Here is a 16614-nt window from a genome sequence, read left to right as displayed (position 1 = left end):
TATACAAATGTGGGGCCTACAAACAGTGCTCATATGTTGCACACCTAGAATCACTTGTAATTCCAGAAATTATGTGGAATTTCTAAGCACACATATGTATTACAATTGCCTATCAAAAGGTGTGGCATACTGTAAGATCTGTTATTCTTACTACATAGGAAAAACGAAGAGAACTTTGCAGGTGAGAATATATAACCACAATAATGATATAAAAAGGGGGGTACCCACTGACGCATTATAGAGACACTCTATTGATTGTAATGGGAGTAGTTTTTTACTTTGAGTACTTGAACAGGTTGACTAAAGTCCTGGAGGGGAGCACTGGCGATCTTTTCTGTAATATCAAGAATTATTGTGACAGCTGAGACTGAATTCCAGTGTCCCCCCTGGACTCAATGATCAGGTGTCTTTGGACCCTGTTTTAAAGTTGAGAAGCTAAACTATGACCCCTTATATACATACATTTTATAGGTACCATTTATTCAAACCATGAATAATCATTCAACAACATTAGAGTATTTCCAGCTTTCCATAAGGTATTGTTAAAGATTTAATAAGTTTAACAGACCATATTACTTTTACTAATGAAAAAAAAGGTTTTCTATTAACATAGTTTTTATTTTTATTTTATTGGTTACTTGTGTGTTCTTTAAGAATAGACTGATGTTTAATTGATGAATGTAAATTACTTTGAATTACTGGATGAACTTTTGCTGTAATTAATTATTGGTTGATGAACTGACCAATACGACTAGATTGGAAGTTTTAAATTTAAGTAGAGTGTGTTTCATTAACAGTTTGGATGAACTCTAGATATGAAGTAAAAGCACTTAACTGTTATGGTAACTGCTATGGTTTTTGTACAACTTTTAACTGGGTAGCCATTTCATCTTGTGTTACCAGGTGTTTATTAGTTCGAGTGATTCTTTCTCTTTTGTTCTTGCACACAATGTAAGCTAGTCTTGTATCCTTTATGTACCTTATATCTACTCTTATCTATTATTACTTAACAGAAGTTATTGCAAAAACATATTTGCAGTGTTAAGTTGTGTCTAAATGCTGTTATTGTGTGTTGAGTAAATTGCCCTAAAGGTTTGAGGTTCCCCTTAGTTTTTATACACAAAATAATGTCAGTAAAGAAACCACTGCCTTCGTCCTCGTCTGTCACTTAAGCAGACACAATAATGCTTTGGTAATCATGCGGCCTTGCACTATTAAATGAAGCACAGTCCGCAACATTCCCATTTATTTTATTGTCTGTTAGTGCAATTCAGTCCTCACGGTGTAAAAAGAAAGCTCACGGTGTAAAAAGAAAGTTTATTTCTGTGCTTCTCATGGCTGAATAGGACTCAAGGTATGAGAAAATATTTTGTATTTTGAGCTTATTCTAGTTGAGTAAAATTGAAGGCTGTTCAGCAGTTTTCTGTAGTCCTGTTTAATTACTTTTTATATAAAAAAAATTAAACACAGATAGGTTTTCTGCCTATGCTCAGATCTCAAACTGAAGTGAACCAAGAGTTTACAGCAGTCAGAAAGTGGAAAATATCCTTAGGGAATTCTTACCATGTTTGTTGTAGAATTGGAGGAGCCCCCACTTGGAGGGTTTTCTTGTTTCTTTGTTTGTTGTTTTGTCCTGGTGGTCAAGTCGTTTTTTTACCAAGGGTTAGTTTTTGTTGTTCCAAGAGTTTGATGTACTGAAGTGTTAGCAAAGTCGTCTCAATGAAGTGGGATTCGATATTCTGGTACTTAGATGTTTTGAAGTAGACCTGTATGTATACATCCTATGTGTGCATGTGTAAATGTATGTACATGTATGTGTATATAGGGATTCATTATGTAATTTCAAAGTACTGAAATCCCGAATTTCAGTATTTCGAAATTACATAGCCGAAGACACCAAACACCGAAACCCTAAAGCCACGAAATTCAAAATCCCGACGCTATACTACAGATACAGCACACACAAACACATACACACCACTCCCCTCCCCAACTCAAATATAATATCCTACACTACAGATAAGCAGGGGCAAGCCCTCCTGCAGCCCCCATGTGGGGGGCTGCGCCCCCACAAACCCTACTTATATATACTAGCTCCGAGATCACACAATCAGACAAGCACAAGTAACTCACTCCCACACATTATATGCATACCCTCGCGCACACATTACAGTCAAAACACACACTGACAGACACTAAAGCCCCTAACCAACAGACATACACATACATACATACCCAAACTCACATCTTACCATTCACACACCACAACACCAGAAGCGCAAATTCAAAATCTCCGTACTTTGGGATTTTGAATTTCGTGCTTCTGGTTTACCGGTATTTTAATTTCAAAATACGGAAATTTGGGATTTCAGTATTTCGAAATTAAAAAGGGAACCCGTATATAGATATTTAGATATTAAAACATGCATATGTTTTTAGATGTACTACAATTTGTAGTAATTCATTTAAGATTTGAAAAACAAAAAACAAGACTGTCGAACTAGTGACCATACGTTTAATCCAAATCCAACAACAAACACATTAAAATAATTAAAAATGCAAGTGACTGCACAGATAAGTGAATGAGTGCTTTTGTCTTTTACATAAGTAGACCTGACCTTCTTCAAAGTAAATTGCTACCAGGATGAATATGCTTAAATAGTTGTAGTCCACCAATCATATGTCTTAAATATGAATTAGTAATGCAAAACTATATTTTAAAGTAACAGGCTTCACTTAATTGCAGAACAAACAGTAAAAACATGCATTCAAATATTCAAATCAATTAAATGTATTGCACTGTTAAGCATGAAGTAAAAAATGTACAGTATGCATACAGAGTATATTAAATATATCAACAATATTAAATGGTTGAAAAGTAATATACCAAAATCAAGAAAAGAGTCCTTCTCTGCAGCACACAAGGCAAGGATAGGGCATCATTAATACCAGGGGGACTGAGGCATTTAGTCTCAGCTACCAAGTTAGTTCTTTGTACTCTAGTATTATTTCCAAGTCACCTTTAAAATTTTTCATAACAACTCTATCAATAACAAAGAAAATAAATTTCTTAAAATTAGGGTACCCATTAGTATGTCTAAACAGTGTGTTAGCTGCCTTCCCTTTCCTATTATTGTATACATGCTCGTGGATTCTTTCTTTAAGCTTTCTGTTTGTTTTTCCTACATAAAAACAATTACATCAAGTACATAAAGCAAGCCATCCCAAGTAAAACCAAGACCAACTCCTCAAAAAAGAGGAAGCCAGTCTGGTGGACCCCAGCCATAAATAAACTTTACAACAGAAGGAGGAAACTCCTGCAAGATAGAACAAAATCCCAAAATAAGAAGGCATCTCTGATTATCATCAGTAAAAAACTGCCCTCCCTCATTAAATCATCTAAGGCCAACTTCGAAAGAAAAATAGCCAATGACTCTAAGGATAACCACAAGGCCTTCTTTAACTATGTCAAGAGTTTAGGGGCAAACTCTCAGATATGCTCCGAGCTGGTGCATAATGGTCATAAATACACTGAACCAACCGACATTGCCAACATCCTGGCTGACAAGTTCAGTGCAAACTTCACCCCTCCCTCTCCACCAAAGGGGCTAGCACCCATCCCAGAAGAATGTGGCGCTCCAGATATCTCAGACACACAAGTAAAGACAGCCCTTGCAAAGGCCAAAAACACAGCATCAATGGGACCAGATGCTATCCCAGGTTGTGTCTTACACGAGCTTCAAAATGAACTAGCCCCCCATCTCAAATCACTATTCAAACTCAGCCTCTCTACAGGCTATGTACCCAAAGAATTGCGTACAGCAACAGTCGTACCACTCCACAAAGGTGGTGCCACGACTGACCCTGTGAATTATCACCCTATAAGCTTGACTAGCTTGGTCTGCAAAGCCATGGAACGCATTATCATGGAGCTCATTAAAAGGGACATTGGGAACCTCCAGACACTGGACCCCACCCAGTTTGGCTTTGTTAAAGGCAGATCTTGCCTCCTGAACTTGGTCGACTTCTTCGAAACAGTCACCAAGGCCATAGATGAAGGGAAGGTGGTCCACACAGCATATCTGGACCTCGTTAAGGCATTCGATACCATCCCACACTCAGGAATCATAGACAAACTCACCAGCTTAAATATTAACCCCTATGTCACGAGATGGGTTGCCAGCTGGCTCTCAGACAGAACCCACACGGTAAGAGTGGCAGGCGCCATGTCTGACTCTAAACCAGTCTCAAGCGGAGTCCCACAGGGTTCAGTCCTGGGACCCCTCCTGTTCGGTATATATTTCTCTGAAGTACAGGCAAAGGCGGAGGGACTGTGGCTAACCAAGTTCGCAGATGACTGTAAATTGGGTGCAATAATTGACTCTCCAGCTGACACAGACATCCTGCAAAAGGGTCTCACAGAGACAAACACCTGGTGTCAAAGTCACGGCCTCAAGCTAAATGCCAAAAAATGCATAGTAATCCCATTTGGGAAAAACAAAGTACCTACAAACTACCACATAGATGGGAATCCACTAAGTACAGAAGAAGTAATTAGGGACCTGGGTACCCAAGTAGATAGCATGCTCTCCTTTGATAACCACATAGCCAAAACAGTCAGGAAATCCTTCTATGTGGTACACCTGATCACAAAGGGTTTCTCATCCAGATCCAAGGAGGTGATTGTGCCCCTTTACTCCTCACTCATTAGGCCCATAATAGAGTACAATGCCCCATTTGGGATGTACCTCACTAGACACCTGCAAAAGCTAGAAAGACCACAGAAGTGCCTCACTAAGAGGATTAAGGGCCGTAAACAATTACCCAATGAAGCACGACTAAAAAAGCTCCAGCTCTTCTCAGTTAATTACCATCTTCTCAGAGGTGACCTATGTCTGACCTATAGGGCCATGTCAAACCCTGAACTAATGGACATGCTTCACCTCAAAAAAACGAGATCCCTCAGAATCACTCGTTCTAGCGACTTGAACCTATGTACAACAATAAACAGGACATGCTGGAGGGATAGATTCCTATCCCAGTGACTCCCCTCACTCTGGAATATAATCCATATTCGACAGAGCTCCTCTCTGACCCTTTTCAAGAGAAATCTTGATGAGTGGATGGGTAATCATAAGTTCTACCCTGGGATCACTTCAGGAGCCCTGTTGACAGAGGCCCAGTTTACTAATCTAATGGGGAGGCGAAAGCCATCACTCTGTGGCTAGGCTTATAAATGCCCATGGGCAGATAGCCTAGTACTTACCTATGAACCTATAAACAACATCTGTAGTATTGCAGTTACATTTTCCAGCACATGGAATAGTTCTTTCGAAATTAGTAACTGCAACATAGGTTCCTTTTTGTATAAATCTACATATTTTGCAGAATCCACCTTTCTGCATAGTACCATGCTTTAAAGAGGTTTTCCAACTACCAGTATCTGTCTCAAGGAGGGACTTGATATTCTTTCCTTTACTGTACACAACCAAAGACGTTGACCCTCAACAGTTCTTTTAGCTCAACTGGGAAAATTATATCTTAGTTGAATGTTATGGTACTAATGTATTTAAACACATCAGTACTGAATGGAATAGAAAAAATGGACACTGAAACATCTAGTTTAACATTCTTGTTTCTACCATGGTTGTATCTTGCCATGTTTAGCTCACTGTGTGTTCTGATCTTGAGGATAGTGTGAAGTAGTCGCTCTGCAACTTCAAAACTTCCTCTTTAACTTTCCACAAGAATGAGCTCAATGGGATATCCTCTAACTACAATCATACAAGTAAGTTGGTGAATCTCTGTTAAAAGTATCATGTTCAGATGTAATCCTAGACAGTCTCACCATTTGACCTTTAACAACAGATCTTTTTTGGTAGGCTGGATTGCAGCTGTTCTAAGTACAAGTTAGAGATGGTATGTTTTCTAAAAACCTTTGAGGTAAAACAACCAAGAATATAATTTTTCTCCAAACAGATGTCCAAATAGTTAATTCAGTCTATACCCATAGAGTATGTAAACCTTAGGAAATTAGTAGAATTCTCCCATATAGTAATGACGTCCATCCACTAGTCAATGGTACCTTTAAATGAGGATGTTATCTAAAGATCTGTAATAGCCATGTACCTTAGACAAAAAATCCGGGGTGAAAACATTTTCTCCTCCCACATTACCAAAACAGTGTTGGCATAAATAAGGGTACAAGCTGCACCCATGGCTATCCATGATATTTGGTGGAATAATTCCCATTCAAACTGAATTAAATCATTGGTTAAAGTCAACAACAAAAGGTTAGCAATAGTACAAATTTCATGGGTGGTCCAACCTGAATATTCTGATATAAAACCAAAAAAAACAATCAATGCCAGTACTTTGAGGGAATGACAAAAGATTTACCACATCGACTGCAATAAAGGTAATATTTTTTATCAAAACTAAGGCTGTTCAGTAAATCCAGTAGGTGCTATTAGTCTTTTAAAACATGAGTCTTAACATCCAAAACACCCTTACATTTGAAGTCAATTAGCTTAGCTAAAGAGTCAGTCTTTGACCCCATAGCTGATACAGTGGATCTCAATGGTGGGTCAGTTGGTGACTTGTGAATTTTGAGAATGCCTAATAGGAATGCAGTTTTAGATTTTGATACATTCAAATATTCCCATTGTTCATGATTCATTTCACCCCGCATTACCATATCCAACAACATAAAATCAAATTTAGCAAAAGCAATGTTGGCTTCATTAATGGAAACTCTCCTGTAAGTGCCTTTTTTTAGATAACAGCTGAAACATTTTAACTGAAAAAGCAAAACAATTCATAATTACAATGCCTCCACCCTTATGTGGTTTCATAATACGTATGCCCGGTTTACTATCAAAATCTCGCACCTGCAATGTGCGAGTGTTCATGTTTCCGACCCAGAATGTGGGAAATCAAATTCACGAACAGGAACATTACCGGATGAGGTATTTAAGGAAAGTCGACAACTCAGGAATGTCAACTTTACTGAAAGTACCACACTTCTTATCATGACCTACGAATGTTTTGCTGGGAGGCAAGCCCCCCCTGCTAGTTATATATACAAACACCGGGATCACAATACAGTGAGGGAAAGGATACATTTCCCAATGTGAGTGTGCATTCGCTGTTGTGACTTCAACATTTTTTTTTCAATATTATGAAATGTTGAACTAAGCTGTTAGTTTTCCAATTGGGACATTGTCCGAACAACATTTTGATAATAAGTCATATGCTCCTGTCAGACATTAAAGATTTAAAATTTAATCGTTCCCCGTAACTTAAATTATCTGGAACCATATTTTTTTCTTTAGAAATGAATCTAAATTGGTTCTCACCATTTTTTTTAAAGACTGAGACCCAAGTATTACGAGGAGGAATGAAAGTGCTTTTCCTTTTAAGAGTGTATTTCTTCATTGGATATTGGTGTTTTGTTAGAATAAAAAACCTTTAAATTTAGACTCCTAGTAAGCAACTTTAACTGGATAACAACATCTACAATGTTAAGCTTAAAATTAGGAATATAAGTGAAGCGTCTTTGAAATACAGACTTACAAACGTCAGAAATGACTAGATCAGAAAAATTGTATATTTTAAAAAAAATCAGCAAAAAAAAAAAAATTGTTATTATTGCAACAACAAATACATTTTATCTCCTTCTCCTGTTCCTGCCCATGCTTCTGCACTGAAAGTTCATAAGACTGTTTCTTACAAACGTCAGAAATGACTAGATCAGAAAAATTGTATATTTTAAAAAAAATCAGCAAAAAAAAAAAAATTGTTATTATTGCAACAACAAATACATTTTATCTCCTTCTCCTGTTCCTGCCCATGCTTCTGCACTGAAAGTTCATAAGACTGTTTCTTTGTTGGGGTTTCGGATTGGCTACATGGCCACGATTCATATTGTAACAAACTTGGTTAAATCCACACACCAACGTAGCCAAAAGGATTCCAAATCAGAAAGAAAACCTGCTCGCAAATAAGACCTAAACGCAATTTTATTTAATTTTGTACAAACAAGCAAAACAGCGTTTTCGCTACTCTCAATAGGTAGCTTCTTCAGAGGCTAAAAAGAGCGCGAAATCAGCGCTCTTTAAATACTCTGGTACTTACAAAAAAGACCCTTCCTCCACATATTTATTAAATTAACTTCAATCACTGCAATCAATGTGATTGTAAACCAATAGTGACAGAAAGCAAACTTGGTATGGCAAAAAGCCACTTCAGTACAATAAGATGCAATAGTTAAAACATACAATTACTCTTGTATAAAGCTTAATAAGTCACATGTAATTGCACATTAAAAAGTGTACAAACTTTTAAACACTTATACAAGTCAGGGCTAGAGGAATAGAAGTGTACTCACACAATTATTGATTAGTTGTGTTCACCATACATTCAAGTAACCGCCTACAAGCAGTAGGTTAAATGGCAAACTACCCTAAAAGTATATGGCAGCCTGAAAAGGCCTGTTTAAGTTAGTATTAAAATTTAAAAATATAAACAATAAGTGAACAACTTGTAAGCAACAATAGACAACCTTATATTAACTACAAATACAAGTTATTCACAAGCATGACTAAAGAAGTCATGCCTCGTCCCACAACTAAAATAAAATGGTAAAAACCATTTAAAGCCTTTCAAAGCTTAAACAAAAATAAAAATGAGAGATTTATTTGTACTCATCTCAAATATGATTTTAGCTTTAGGAAGGGAGCTATATTGCAACTTTCGTTCAGACCTGGTGCATTAAAAGCATCCAGTTTAAGTTGTCATAGAAGCTCTCGAGTTTCTAATACAATAGAAGTGGGACCTCCTCTAAGGGGGGGGGGGGGTTGGTAGATGGTCAATTCCCATGAAAGCAAAAGAATGCCCTGGGAAGGAATCAATATGTTTGGCCAATGCATTTTCGCACTTCTTGTTTCTAATAGCGTACAAGTGCTGATAAATCCTATCTTTAAACCTTCTATCCGTCTTACCGACGTAGAAGGCAGGACAACATGTGCAAAATGCTGTGTAAATGATCGACCTAGTGTCACACTTTATTCTATGGCCAATAATGTATTTCCTTCCTGCTATACAAAAGGTGCTGCCAGTTTTTATGTGAGTACAAAAGTTGCATGCCCCACAAGCAAACGACCCCTTTGTTCTAGAGTAATCATCACCAGATGAACTACTTTGTAACAAGTCTTTGATGTTTCTCCCTCTCCTAAAAACCACAATAGGTTTCTCGCCCAATTTATTATTCATCAACGCGTTACTGGAAATAAAAAAACAATTCTTGTACAAAATATTTTGTATGGCATATGAGTTCAAACTAAATGTCGAAATAAAACTGCATGGGTACTCATTTTGTAGAAAAGGTGCTGGGAGCTCAATAGGGTCAAGTGAATTCACATTTTCAGAAGGTATCACACTTTGCACAATACCAGTAGTCAAAGGGGACAAAGGTGAAAGAAGAGGTTTATAAAAACCACAAGATCTTTTATTCATCACTTCATCCATTATGTCCTCAACTAGTCGCTGTGGGTAACCACGGTTACTAAAAAGATCTCTCAACGTTTCACACTCTAGTGTAAAATCAGCCAATTCACTACACATCCTCACCGCCCTAACTAGTTGCCCTTTTACAATAGCTTTTTTATGCTTAAAGGGATGCAAACTAGTATAGTGGAGAAAAGAATTCACATACGTATCCTTTCTAAAGATAACAGATTTTAAGGAACCCGATGTTCCTACCCTAGATAATTTAACATCAAGGTAGTTGGTCCCTTCAACATCAAAATGGTAAGTAAATCTAAGAAAGGCAGTGGTAGAATTCAAGTAGTGGGCAAAAGAATGTGCTAAAGCAGCATCACCCTTAAAAAGGATGAAAATGTCATCCAGAAAACGGGTGTAGTATACTATTTTTCCTTTCCATTCAGCGTTATTGAGAACAAAATTTCTTTCCCAGTATGTCATGAACAAGTTGGCCACGGCTGCTCCACATGGGGAGCCCATGGCCACACCTTGCCTCTGAATGTATATGTCTCTCTCGAACATAAAGAAATTAGAAGACAAAATAATATCCAGTAATTCAGTGATGTTATTGATGTCACTTTTTGGTGCCCCAAGATCATTCAAAAGCAAGTCAATCCACTCTAGGGCTTCCTGGTGTGGAATGGATGTATATAAATCCACCATATCGATGGTCAAAAAGTTAGTATCAGCATCTAGTGTTATTTTATTCAAATTGGATAAGAAAGACCAAGAATCTTTGCAGATACTAGGTATAAGCTCCACATACTTGGTCAACAATGAATCAACATATTTAGAACAAGGGTAGGTAATGGATGACCTGCCGTCAATTAGAGCTCTCATTGGGGGGTCCCCAAGGTTCTTATGGACCTTGGGGATCCCAAACATAACAGGAGTCCTAGCATACAAAATGTCAATGTATTTCAAAGTATCTTCATCTATTCTGCCACTAATAAACAGGTCCCTAAAATAACCCCTAATCCTGTTTGAACAAGTATTCATCTCGTTAGTAGAAGAAATTTCATAAGATTCAGCATCTAGGACCTTATGCATTCTCTCAACATAATCCCTTTGCTCAAAGATGGCTAGGCCTCCCCCCTTGTCTGGTTTAATAATCCTGACACCAGAAGAATGCAATTCACTCAGAGCCAACAGTTGCTCTTTGGAAATATTGAACTGGTTAAAGGTGGAATTAGGATTCTTCATCATAAATCTAATATCCAATTCGCAAGCGCTCTCAAACATTTTTAAAGCCACATGTAAAGGTGGATTGAATACGCTCGGGAGCTTCAATTTGGGAACAGATGGTCGTGTAGTGTCGTTAAACAGTAATTTTAAATTCAATTTCCTAACATAGCATTTAAGGTCAATCAGGACCCTAGCTACATCACATTTCCTAGAAGGAACAAAGGTGTTACCCAAAGACAAAAGCTCCACTAGTTCTGGTTCCAATAAGAGGGTAGAAAAATTATAGATAGTAAAATCACCCCTTTTATTCAAAATGATCTTTGGGGAAACCTCCGTGACTTCACCTGTCTTAGTGCCTAGTGGTTCCAATTCCTGTTCCCCCTCCGTTGTCTTTGGTTGTTCCTGTTCCCTAAAAAAGCATTATCCCCATTTTGATCACTATTAGAATCAAGGTTATGTGCTAAAGCAGATGTTTCATTCTGCCCACCACTCTTGTCCTGCCTATTTCTATTCCTATTACTTCTACGAAGAGGTTGATCATCTCTAACCCTAGTGGCATGCCCTGATGAACTGACTCTACCATGTCCTCTGCTTCCATTGGATCCGATATATCCTCCCTACAGACAGTATTGGCAAAGCTACATAAGTTAGGGAATGCCTTATCCTTAGAATAAGCAAGTCTATCCCTGTATAGTTTTTTAGACTTATTAGACTTAAGTTTGACCATGTACGTATCAATACTTGAAAAGATACGGGCATGGTCATACTTGAATTGTAAAAAGGCACTATTAATTTTAACTTCCTCATCCAAATCACAGACATCTTTAGTTAGGTCATCAATACAAAACGAGTAATGTTTGACAAGCAATTCCAACAGTTGTAAACCTTGTGTCTGGAATAGTAGTCTCAAGTCTGTCAAAAAAGCATTACTGTTTAGGAAACTCGAGGGAGCAAAATTATTCCTTAAGCCCTTAGGAATAATACCCTCGTTTAGACATTGCTTAAAATAAGCAACTTCAAGTTGCATTTTTCTCAGTTTAAGAGTCTTAGTGTCCAATAGCTTTAGTTTGTCAGATAAACAGTCAGACAAGTTATCAATAGGACTTTGGTTCTGCACCGACGGAGCATCATTAAAGGGCTTTGTAAATAACAGAAAGTCACCTGTATTAGAAATCCATTCAGATATCGGTGCTACGCCAATAAGTGCATCTTCCCGACCATTTGCAGCAGTACGTGGATTAGGTTGCAGGTTAGAAGACTCGCCCACAAGGGTATTTGTAAAAGAAGCGGCCGTTCTAATCGGTTGCGCCGCCGGTATAGATCCTTGGGTGCTTGTAAAACGTCCACTTGCAGCACTTCGATTGTTTAAAGTATCCACATTGTCACAAGCCCGTAATGGGTATGTTCTCTCCAAAACAGAGAAGCGTTCGTTTAGGGCTTCAATCTTTTGCGTCAGCGTCAAAAGCAGGTTAGGTACACCGGTAACATCCAAGTTAGATGGTTCCAACATAACAGGGCTAGCAGGACTCTCCATAGACTTGGAATCCACGAAAAAAACAGCAACAAACTTGGTTAAATCCACACACCAACGTAGCCAAAAGGATTCCAAATCAGAAAGAAAACCTGCTCGCAAATAAGACCTAAACGCAATTTTATTTAATTTTGTACAAACAAGCAAAACAGCGTTTTCGCTACTCTCAATAGGTAGCTTCTTCAGAGGCTAAAAAGAGCGCGAAATCAGCGCTCTTTAAATACTACGGGTACTTACAAATAAGACCCTTCCTCCACATATTTATTAAATTAACATCAATCACTGCAATCAATGTGATTGTAAACCAATAGTGACAGAAAGCAAACTTGGTATGGCAAAAAGCCACTTCAGTACAATAAAATGCAATAGTTAAAACATACAATTACTCGTGTATAAAGCATAATAAGTCACATGTAATTGCACATTAAAAAGTGTACAAACTTTTAAACACTTATACAAGTGTTGTTCACTTATTGTTTATATTTTTAAATTTTAATACTAACTTAAACAGGCCTTTTCAGGCTGCCATATACTTTTAGGGTAGTTTGCCATTTAACCTACTGCTTGTAGGCGGTTACTTGAATGTATGGTGAACACAATCAATAATTGTGTGAGTACACTTCTATTCCTCTAGCCCTGACTTGTTTAAGTGTTTAAAAGTTTGTACACTTTTTAATGTGCAATTACATGTGACTTATTATGCTTTATACACGAGTAATTGTATGTTTTAACTATTGCATTTTATTGTACTGAAGTGGCTTTTTGCCATACCAAGTTTGCTTTCTGTCACTATTGGTTTACAATCACATTGATTGCAGTGACTGAAGTTAATTTAATAAATATGTGGAGGAAGGGTCTTATTTGTAAGTACCCGTAGTATTTAAAGAGCGCTGATTTCGCGCTCTTTTTAGCCTCTGAAGAAGCTACCTAGTGAGAGTAGCGAAAACGCTGTTTTGCTTGTTTGTACAAAATTAAATAAAATTGCGTTTAGGTCTTATTTGCGAGCAGGTTTTCTTTCTGATTTGGAATCCTTTTGGCTACGTTGGTGGATTTAACCAAGTTTGTTGCTGTTTTTTTCGTGGATTCCAAGTCTATGGAGAGTCCTGCTAGCCCTGTTATGTTGGAACCATCTAACTTGGATGTTACCGGTGTACCTAACCTGCTTTTGACGCTGACGTTGAAGCCCTAAACGAACGCTTCTCTGTTTTGGAGAGAACATACCCATTACGGGCTTGTGACAATGTGGATACTTTAAACAATCGAAGTGCTGTAAGCGGATGTTTTACAAGCACCCAGGGATCTATATTGGCAGCGCAACCGATTAGAACGGCCGCTTCTTTTACAAATACCCTTGTGGGCGAGTCTTCTAACCTGCAACCTAATCCACGTACTGCTGCAAATGGTCGGGAAGATGCACTTATTGGCGTAGCACCGATATCTGAATGGATTTCTAATACAGATGACTTTCTGTTATTTACAAAGCCCTTTAATGATGCTCCGTCGGTGCAGAACCAAAGTTCTATTGATAACTTTCCTGACTGTTTACCTGACAAACTAAAGTTACTGGACACTAAGACACTTAAACTGAGAAAAATGCAACTTGAAGTTGCTTATTTTAAGCAATGTCTAAACGAGGGTATTATTCCTAAGGGCTTAAGGAATCATTTTGCTCCCTCGAGTTTCCTAAACAGTAATGCTTTTTTGACAGACTTGAGACTATTATTCCAGACACAAGGTTTACAGCTGTTGGAATTGCTTGTCAAACATTACTCGTTTTGTATTGATGACCTAACTAAAAAAAGTCTGTGATTTGGATGAGGAAGTTAAAATTAATAGTGCCTTTTTACAATTCAAGTATGACCATGCCCGTATCTTTTCAAGTATTGATAATGCATGGTCAAACTTAAGTCTAATAAGTCTAAAAAACTATACAGGGATAGACTTGCTTATTCTAAGGATAAGGCTTTCCCTAACTTATGTAGTTTTGCTAATACTGCCTGTAGGGAGGATATATCGGATCCAATGGAAGCAGAGGACATGGTAGAGTCAGTTAATACATCAGGGCATGCCACTAGGGTTAGAGATGATCAACCTCTTCATAGAAGTAATAGGAATAGAAATAGGCAGGACAAGAGTGGTGGGCAGAATGAAACATCTGCTTTAGCACATAACCTTGATTCTAATTGTGACCAAAATGGGGATAATGCTTTTTTAGGGAACAGGAACAACCAAAGACAACGGAGGGGGAACAGGAATTGGAACCACTAGTCACTAAGACAGGTGAAGTCACGGAAGTTTCCCCGAAGATCATTTTGAATAAAAGGGGTGATTTTACTATCTATAATTTTTCTACCCTCTTATTGGAACCAGAACTAGTGGAGCTTTTGTCTTTGGGTAACACCTTTGTTCCTTCTAGGAAATGTGATGTAGCTAGGGTCCTGATTGACCTTAAATGCTATGTTAGGAAATTGAATTTAAAATTACTGTTTAATGATACTACACGACCATCTGTTCCCAAACTGAAGCTCCCGAGCGTATTCAATCCACCTTTACATGTGGCTTTAAAAATGTTTGAGAGCGCTTGCGAATTGGATATTAGATTTATGATGAAGAATCCTAATTCCACCTTTAACCAGTTCAATATTTCCAAAGAGCAACTGTTGGCTCTGAGTGAATTGCATTCTTCTGGTGTCAGGATTATTAAACCAGACAAGGGGGGAGGCCTAGCCATCTTTGAGCAAAGGGATTATGTTGAGAGAATGCATAAGGTCCTAGATGCTGAATCTTATGAAATTTCTTCTACTAACGAGAAGAATACTTGTTCAAACAGGATTAGGGGTTATTTTAGGGACCTGTTTATTAGTGGCAGAATAGATGAAGATACTTTGAAATACATTGACATTTTGTATGCTAGGACTCCTGTTATGTTTGGGATCCCCAAGGTCCATAAGAACCTTGGGGACCCCCCAATGAGAGCTCTAATTGACGGCAGGTCATCCATTACCTACCCTTGTTCTAAATATGTTGATTCATTGTTGACCAAGTATGTGGAGCTTATACCTAGTATCTGCAAAGATTCTTGGTCTTTCTTATCCAATTTGAATAAAATAACACTAGATGCTGATACTAACTTTTTGACCATCGATGTGGTGGATTTATATACATCCATTCCACACCAGGAAGCCCTAGAGTGGATTGACTTGCTTTTGAATGATCTTGGGGCACCAAAAAGTGACATCAATAACATCACTGAATTACTGGATATCATTTTGTCTTCTAATTTCTTTATGTTCGAGAGAGACATATACATTCAGAGGCAAGGTGTGGCCATGGGCTCCCCATGTGGAGCAGCCGTGGCCAACTTGTTCATGACATACTGGGAAAGAAATTTTGTTCTCAATAACGCTGAATGGAAAGGAAAAATAGTATACTACACCCGTTTTCTGGATGACATTTTCATCCTTTTTAAGGGTGATGCTGCTTTAGCACATTCTTTTGCCCACTACTTGAATTCTACCACTGCCTTTCTTAGATTTACTTACCATTTTGACGTTGAAGGGACCAACTACCTTGATGTTAAATTATCTAGGGTAGGAACATCGGGTTCCTTAAAATCTGTTATCTTTAGAAAGGATACGTGTGTGAATTCTTTTCTCCATTATACTAGTTTGCATCCCTTTAAGCATAAAAAAGCTATTGTAAAAGGGCAACTAGTTAGGGCGGTGAGGATGTGTAGTGAATTGGCTGATTTTACACTAGAGTGTGAAATGTTGAGAGATCTTTTTAGTAACCGTGGTTACCCACAGCGACTAGTTGAGGACATAATGGATGAAGTGATGAATAAAAGATCTTGTGGTTTTTACAAACCTCTTCTTTCACCTTTGTCCGCTTTGACTACTGGTATTGTGCAAAGTGCGATACCTTTTGAAAATGTGAATCCACCTGATCCTACTGAGCTCCCAGTACCTTCTCTACAAAATGAGTACCCATGCAGTTTTATTTCGACATTTAGTTTGAATTCGCATGCCATACAAAACATTTTGTACAAGAATTGTTTTTTTATTTCCAGTAACGCGTTGATGAATAATAAATTGGGCGAGAAACCTATTGTGGTTTTTAGGAGAGGGAGAAACATCAAAGACTTGTTACAAAGTAGTTCATCTGGTGATGATTACTCTAGGACAAAGGGGTCGTTTGCTTGTGGGGCATGCAACTTTTGTACTCACATAAAAACTGGCAGCACCTTTTGTATAGCAGGAAGGAAATACATTATTGGCCATAGAATAAAGTGTGACACTAGGTCGATCATTTACACAGCATTTTGCACATGTTGTCCTGCCTTCTACGTCGGTAAG

The 16614-nt window shown here is 37.9% G+C and overlaps 1 protein-coding gene across 1 annotated transcript in view; it reads left to right on the top strand.

Moving 5' to 3' along the window:
* MIB2 (MIB E3 ubiquitin protein ligase 2) overlaps nucleotides 1-16614 on the top strand; it is a 1775226-nt gene that overhangs the window by 1021704 nt on the left and 736908 nt on the right. The gene's annotated exons all lie outside the window — the stretch shown is intronic.

Source organism: Protopterus annectens, chromosome 2.part0, assembly GCF_019279795.1.
Source record: "Protopterus annectens isolate FY-2018-M chromosome 2.part0, PAN1.0, whole genome shotgun sequence".
Lineage (NCBI taxonomy): Eukaryota > Metazoa > Chordata > Ceratodontiformes > Protopteridae > Protopterus > Protopterus annectens.
The sequence above is the reverse complement of the archived record's forward strand: the minus strand, read 5'-3'. Positions and strand labels throughout refer to the sequence as shown.